We start from the raw sequence: 6,124 nt of genomic DNA on the forward strand, positions 1-6,124 counted from the left end.
ACCCTCCCTTTCAGGAAGGAACAGATCAGTTGCTGAGCAACAATTATAGAAAAAAATAGACATATAAAATATATTATGATAAGCAAGATTCCATAACAAGGATTAGGGAAATATTCAATAACATAGGGGAAAACCCATGTCAGTTACCAGAAAAAAAGGAAAAAATCTATAGTTAGTTTTTATTATTGACCTATTCATGGGGAGTAATTGTGATATATATATATATTTTTTTTTCGGAACCGGGAAATTGAACTCAGGCCCTTGCGCTTGCCTGGGAAGTGCTTATTTCACTGAGCCATCTAGCTGGCCCTGTAACTGTGATTTTTAAACTGCAGAAATTTAAAAATGTGAACAGTGCTATGCATTGGCAAGTATATGCAAGAGCTATGACTCTCCCTTCCAGCTGGGTCAGTATATATTGGTCTAACTACACTAAAAAATGTTATAAAATACAGAGCAAATATCAATAAACCCATATCATGTGATGTAACAATACCATTTTCTGTCATATGCCCAATAAATATGAATGTACATGTTCACAATTATGTTCAAGAATATTTATTTATATTTTTAACTTCTCATGTAATTGAAACCATACTGTATTTAAAATTGTATGTTTAATTTATTTCACTTAGCATTATGGACTAAATCAATTTACCTATAAATGCCTCAATTTATCCTTCTTTATGGCAGAGTAGTACTCCACTATTTGATAAATACCAAACAATATAATAAAAGGTAGGTTATATGAAGTAAGAAGATCTTTTTCAAATGGTAAGGGGGAAATAAAGGATAGGGAGGGAAAGAAAAAATGATAAGACAGAGAATTGAAGAGAAAATGGAAATTGAGACTTTTCAAATGGAAGAGGGTGATCAAGAGGTAGAAGGAGTTAGGGGGTCAAAAATAGAATAAAAATGAATGAAGATGTGTAGATGTACAAAATCCTCATGATGTGCTGCAAACATGTAGCAATAAAAATGCATAATAAATAAAAAGCAAATATTTATAGCATATTCTATGTGCTATAGAACCAAATAATCTGGAAAGAAGCCCTGGCAATCTTTGAGGGGTGGTATGAGTGTTTTCTGTCTTAATCGGGACCCTGGCCATATAGGTCAATGCATTTGTCAAGTTAATATAATTTGAGATTTAAGATGTATATATTTCCATGTATGTACATTATATTTTAATACAAACAACAATCTATAATGCAATTACTTCCAAATTGGCAGTTACAAAGTTCTACCTTACTTCAGTTTTAGTGGTCTTTTAGGAGAACATCTATGTCTTCAAATATGCTAGAGCATCTCGGTAATCTAAGGATCATGATCCAATACCAGGATTATAGGTGTGAGTCCTTCTGGGATTGTGGGTGTGAGTGTGACACCCAGCCTGAGGCGCACAGCCTGAATGCAATTTAAGTAAGGGAAAGAAAGAGGCTTGCTCTCAGTCTCTGCTGCTCTTCCACTGCTCCTCCTTTTTGGTTCTTACCTGTTTTGCTGTTTTCTGCTGCCATGAACAGCTGTCCACTTCTATGTGCCACTCTGCTTCGGAGCCAGCCAAGTATGGACTGAAACCTCCAGTAACCATGAGTTAAATAAACCTTTTCTTCCTTAATGTTGAGTGTTGGGTAATTTGTCCCAGCAAGGAGAAAAGAGTAACTGAGATAGCAGTTCTTTCCACATTATGGAAATTATTACCATGAACAAGCCCTCTGGTTTTAGCTTCTAGACACTTTAACTTTTTATTGGCTCCTTTGTCCTGTTCCCTGCTTTAGCTGTTTTAACACAGCTACAGAACATCGTGCTTCATTAGCAATGTAGCTATTACAACTTTTCTCTGTTTTTTTTTTTTTTTTTTTTGGATGTGGGGATTGAACTCAGGCCCTTATGCTTGCCAGGGAAGCACTTATTCTACTGAGCCATCTTCCCGGCTTTCTCTGGTTTTTGTGATCAGATTATTTTCCAATTTGTTTCTCTATCTTGAGTTTTCATCTTTTCCTGTTTCTATATTCCTTTTTGAGTATAATTTATAACCAGACTTTAATGCATGCTTCAAACTGCTGTGGTGAAGACTGCTAGTTTCTTTTTCCTTTTCTTTTAAGTTACTTTTTAAAAGACAATACAGGCATCAGGGGGTGGTACCACACATGAAGCAGAGGAGCCTGGGTGCCACGCTAGGAGCCACACATCTGGGAGTGAAGATGCGAAATTTGCTAGAGCTCAGTAATGTCTCATGGTCCCAAGAAGCATCTGAAGTGAGTAGCAGCTCCAAAGCATTGGATGCTGAATAAATTAAATAAATTGACCAGTGTGTTTGCTCCTCATCCATCCACCTGTGCTCATAAGCTGTGAAAATATCTTCCTCTCATCATCTTCCTAAGGAACAGACTCAAGTATGCTCTGACAGGAGATGAAGTAAAGAAGAGCTGCATGCAGTGCTTCATTAAGATTGATGGCAAAGTTCAAACTGATAGACCAAAAGCTACAACTCTTGTTGCACAGGTCCTGCTTTACCTTGGTCTTAACCATCCTGCAGAAAAGTATAAAAACGAAGTATAAGAAGTAAAGCCATGCTGTTATGTTGAGCTGTAGGGGACTCAGGTCAACAATTTCTGACTTTGCTAGTGAAGTGGAAGACCCAATACTATTATGGACCACTGGACTCTTTTAGAATATTTTGCTGAGTTAACACACCTATAATATTCAAATAACGGAACTTAACAAAGAAAAGGGTATACAGATGAATGTCCATTTTGTATCTGTGTATTCAAAATGGTTAGGATAGATATATAGTTGCATTCTCTTAATGAATAGAGTGATTTATTCTAATAGTGTTTGTAAATAGGATATCATGTCTGCATCTTGTATAGCAATTAACCCCTAGGAAGAATGTATGGAATGTGTTAATTATTGAAACTGTCTTACCAATTTGGTTTAAAAAAAAGTTCAAACAGATAGAACCTATCCTGCTAGCTCTATGGATGTCCTCAGCATTGATAAGACAGAAGAGCATTTCCATCTGATCTACAACACCACAGGTTGCTTTGCTGTTCATCGGATTACACCTGAGGAAGCCAAGTACAAGTTGTGCAAAGATGGGAAGATCTTTATTGGCACAAAAGGGATCCCTCATCTGGTGACCCATGATGCTCACACCTTTCACTACCCTGACCCTAATCAAGTTCAATGACACCATCCAAATTGATTTGGCATCTGACAAGATCACCATTTCATTAAGTTTGACACCAGTAACCTGTGTATGGTTACCAGAGGGCTAACTTCGGGAGAACTGGAGTAATCACCAACAGAGAGAAGCACCCTTGTTCTTTAGTTGTGGATCTTGTAAAAGATGCCAATGACAACAGCTTTGCCACCTGGCTCTCCAAAGTCTTTGTCATTGGCCAAGGAAGCAAGCCATGGATTTCTCTTCCACAAGGAAAGGGAATCCACCTCACCATTGCTGAAGAGAGAGATAAGAGGCTGGCAGCCAAATGGAGCAGTGGGTGAAATGGTCTCTAATGACATGTCACAGTAGTCTTTGTTTAATTAAAGACAGTAGAGCATGATTTTAAAAAGAAAAAAGAGAGAATGTAAAAACTAGTAAAATACAAAGAAAAATCACATTAGAAATGACACAGAACTTCACTAAACAAAATGGTAAGAATTCAACAATGGTTGTATATTGCATATTGTTGTCTTCAAATTAGTTCTTCATGCTACCAGGTATAAGCATGCAAAAATGGTCAAAACATTATAAAAATTAAAGAGGAGAGAGAAAAGAATTTAAGCACCAATTGCTCCTTTCAGTAGACCAGCAGAAATCAGTAGCACTATTATCCAAGCTATCCTGTGTATGTACATATATATTTTTCCCTTCCTTGTTGCTTTCTTTTGTCCTTTTTCCTGTCCAGATGTTTCTTCCCTTTGAATAGATTCTTTCCCTTTCATAATATCCATTGTACCTATCAGATTTTATTTACTTCTTCAAGTTCTTACATTAGCAAGACAATATAATGTTTGCACATGTGGGTCTGATTTTTATTTCACTTATGAGTATGGTCTCTAGTTGTATCCATTTACCTATAAGAGCCTCCATCTTATCATTTTTATAGCTGAGTAATACTCCATTGTGCAAAAATGCTACATCTTTTTTATCCAATCCTCAGTTGATGGGCATTTGGACTGTTTCCAAGATTTAACTTTGACAAACTGCAACAATATACATGAGTGCACATACATTGTTGTGGTGTGATATCTTTGGTTTTTCTGGTGAAATCTCCAGGAGGGGCATAGCTGGGTTGAGTGGGACCTCTAATCATAGTTTATTGAGAAATCCCCACACTGAATTCCATACTGGTTGTACCAGTCTGCACTCCCACCGTCAGTGGAGAAGTAAGTGTTCCTTTTCTCCCACATTCCTTCCAGAAGTTGTTACTGGTCGACTTCCTGATGATAGCCATTCTTTCTGGGGTGAGATGGAATCTCAGTGTTGTAATTTACATTTCTTCAATGACCAATGATGTCGAACATTTACCTTTTAAAATCAGCATTCAAGTTATTTTAGGGAATGAATCTCAATGAATTATATCTGCCATCAAAGAGTATAAAGAGAGGCACGGACCGGCATGTCTTTGGGCTAGAGAGCGGGATGTCAGGCTTCTGCACTAGAACTTTCCTTGTGGTAATGAGGGAAGACCAGTGACTACCTGGCACAGAAGCTGCAGCAGGTTTGAAAATGGGTGATATTGAGAAAGGCAAGAAAATTTTTGCACAGAATTGTGCCCAGTGCCACACCGTTGAGAAGGGAGGCAAGCACAAGAGCGGGCCAAATTTCCATGGTCTCTTTGGGCAGAAGACAGGTCAGGCTGCAGGGTTCTCATATACAGAAGCCAACAAGAACAAAGGTATCACCTGAGGAGAGGATACATTGATGGAGTACTTGGAGAATCCCAAGAAGTACATCCCAAGAACAAAAATGATCTTTGCTGGTATCAAGAAGAAGGGAGAAAGGGCAGACTTAATAGCTTACCTCAGAAAGCCTCCTAATGAGTCATAGTCACTGCCTTATTTATTACAGAACAGAAACATCTCATGGTTTTTGTATGTGTACCATACTTTAATCTCATACATCAGAATTCAGATCATGAATGGCTGACAGAATATTTGTTGTATAGTCCTGATTTAAATAAAATTGGCTTATAGTTAAATGTATATCATTTTTTTCTTCAAGGTTTGATAGTAATTCCAGTTCAGTAAATACTATCACTGTTTTCCCTTCTAAATACATGGTGGACTTGACTAGTAATGTTTAACTTTTCACAAAGATTGAGAATGTCATCTCAAAACTACTGAAGGTTGGTTTTATATTTAGATTTATATAACAGGTTATTTGAACATGTTTAAATACTGAGAGGATCATTCATTGTCTCAAAACCAAGCAAGACTGCCATGTTTCAGTTTGTGTTTATTAGCCTGTTAAAGGGAGTGGTTGAAGACAGAGAAAGCTATGTCTATATTTTTCGTCTTGACTATGCCAGTTTAATTAGAATTCCCTATATCTAAAAAGTGCTGCCTTTTAATTATTGAAAGACATTTTAGTGTGGTGTATGTATAATAACAAATAAAAAATATTTAACATTTCTCACATTTTATAGTTGATCTGTAAATTCAGATCCTTTTGAGAGTTAGCATGATATAACAGCAAGTTTGATTTTTGATTTTAGGTCAGACTGAGAGACTGTTCATGGTAGTATTTAAACAGCTATTCAAAAACACAAAACTAAAACTACTGTTGTATTTGTGATTGGTAGTGGTGCTTCCTGTCAGCTCATTAGAAGGACTAAAGTGAGGAAGGTACAACATGAGCACGAATTTGTATGTGACCATAATACTTAATTAAAAACAAATCAGATTGAAAAAAAAAAAAGAGTAAAAAGATTTCTCTAAACCCTAGGCTATTAAGGAGGAGATGCTATTTCCAGGAAAAATAAAGTAAAATTTTCTAAAGGAAAAGGAAAACTTGGAGAGACAATGGCCTATAGTTATTATATAAAGCCAGACTGGGGCCATACTACAGAACCCTTTTCCACTCCTTTTCCAGGGTGGAAAAGGAGGTGAAATT

The 6,124-nt window shown here is 36.7% G+C and overlaps 2 pseudogenes; both read left to right on the forward strand.

Annotated features, from left to right (window-relative positions):
- Positions 1-2,229: 2,229 nt before the first annotated feature.
- On the forward strand, positions 2,230-3,510 carry LOC101567283 (annotated as a pseudogene).
- Positions 3,511-4,738: 1,228 nt separating this feature from the next.
- On the forward strand, positions 4,739-5,059 carry LOC105741499 (annotated as a pseudogene).
- The last annotated feature ends 1,065 nt before the right edge of the window (positions 5,060-6,124 follow it).

The sequence above is a fragment of the Octodon degus genome, unplaced genomic scaffold (assembly GCF_000260255.1).
Source record: "Octodon degus isolate 3935 unplaced genomic scaffold, OctDeg1.0 scaffold00014, whole genome shotgun sequence".
NCBI classification, from domain to species: Eukaryota; Metazoa; Chordata; class Mammalia; order Rodentia; family Octodontidae; genus Octodon; species Octodon degus.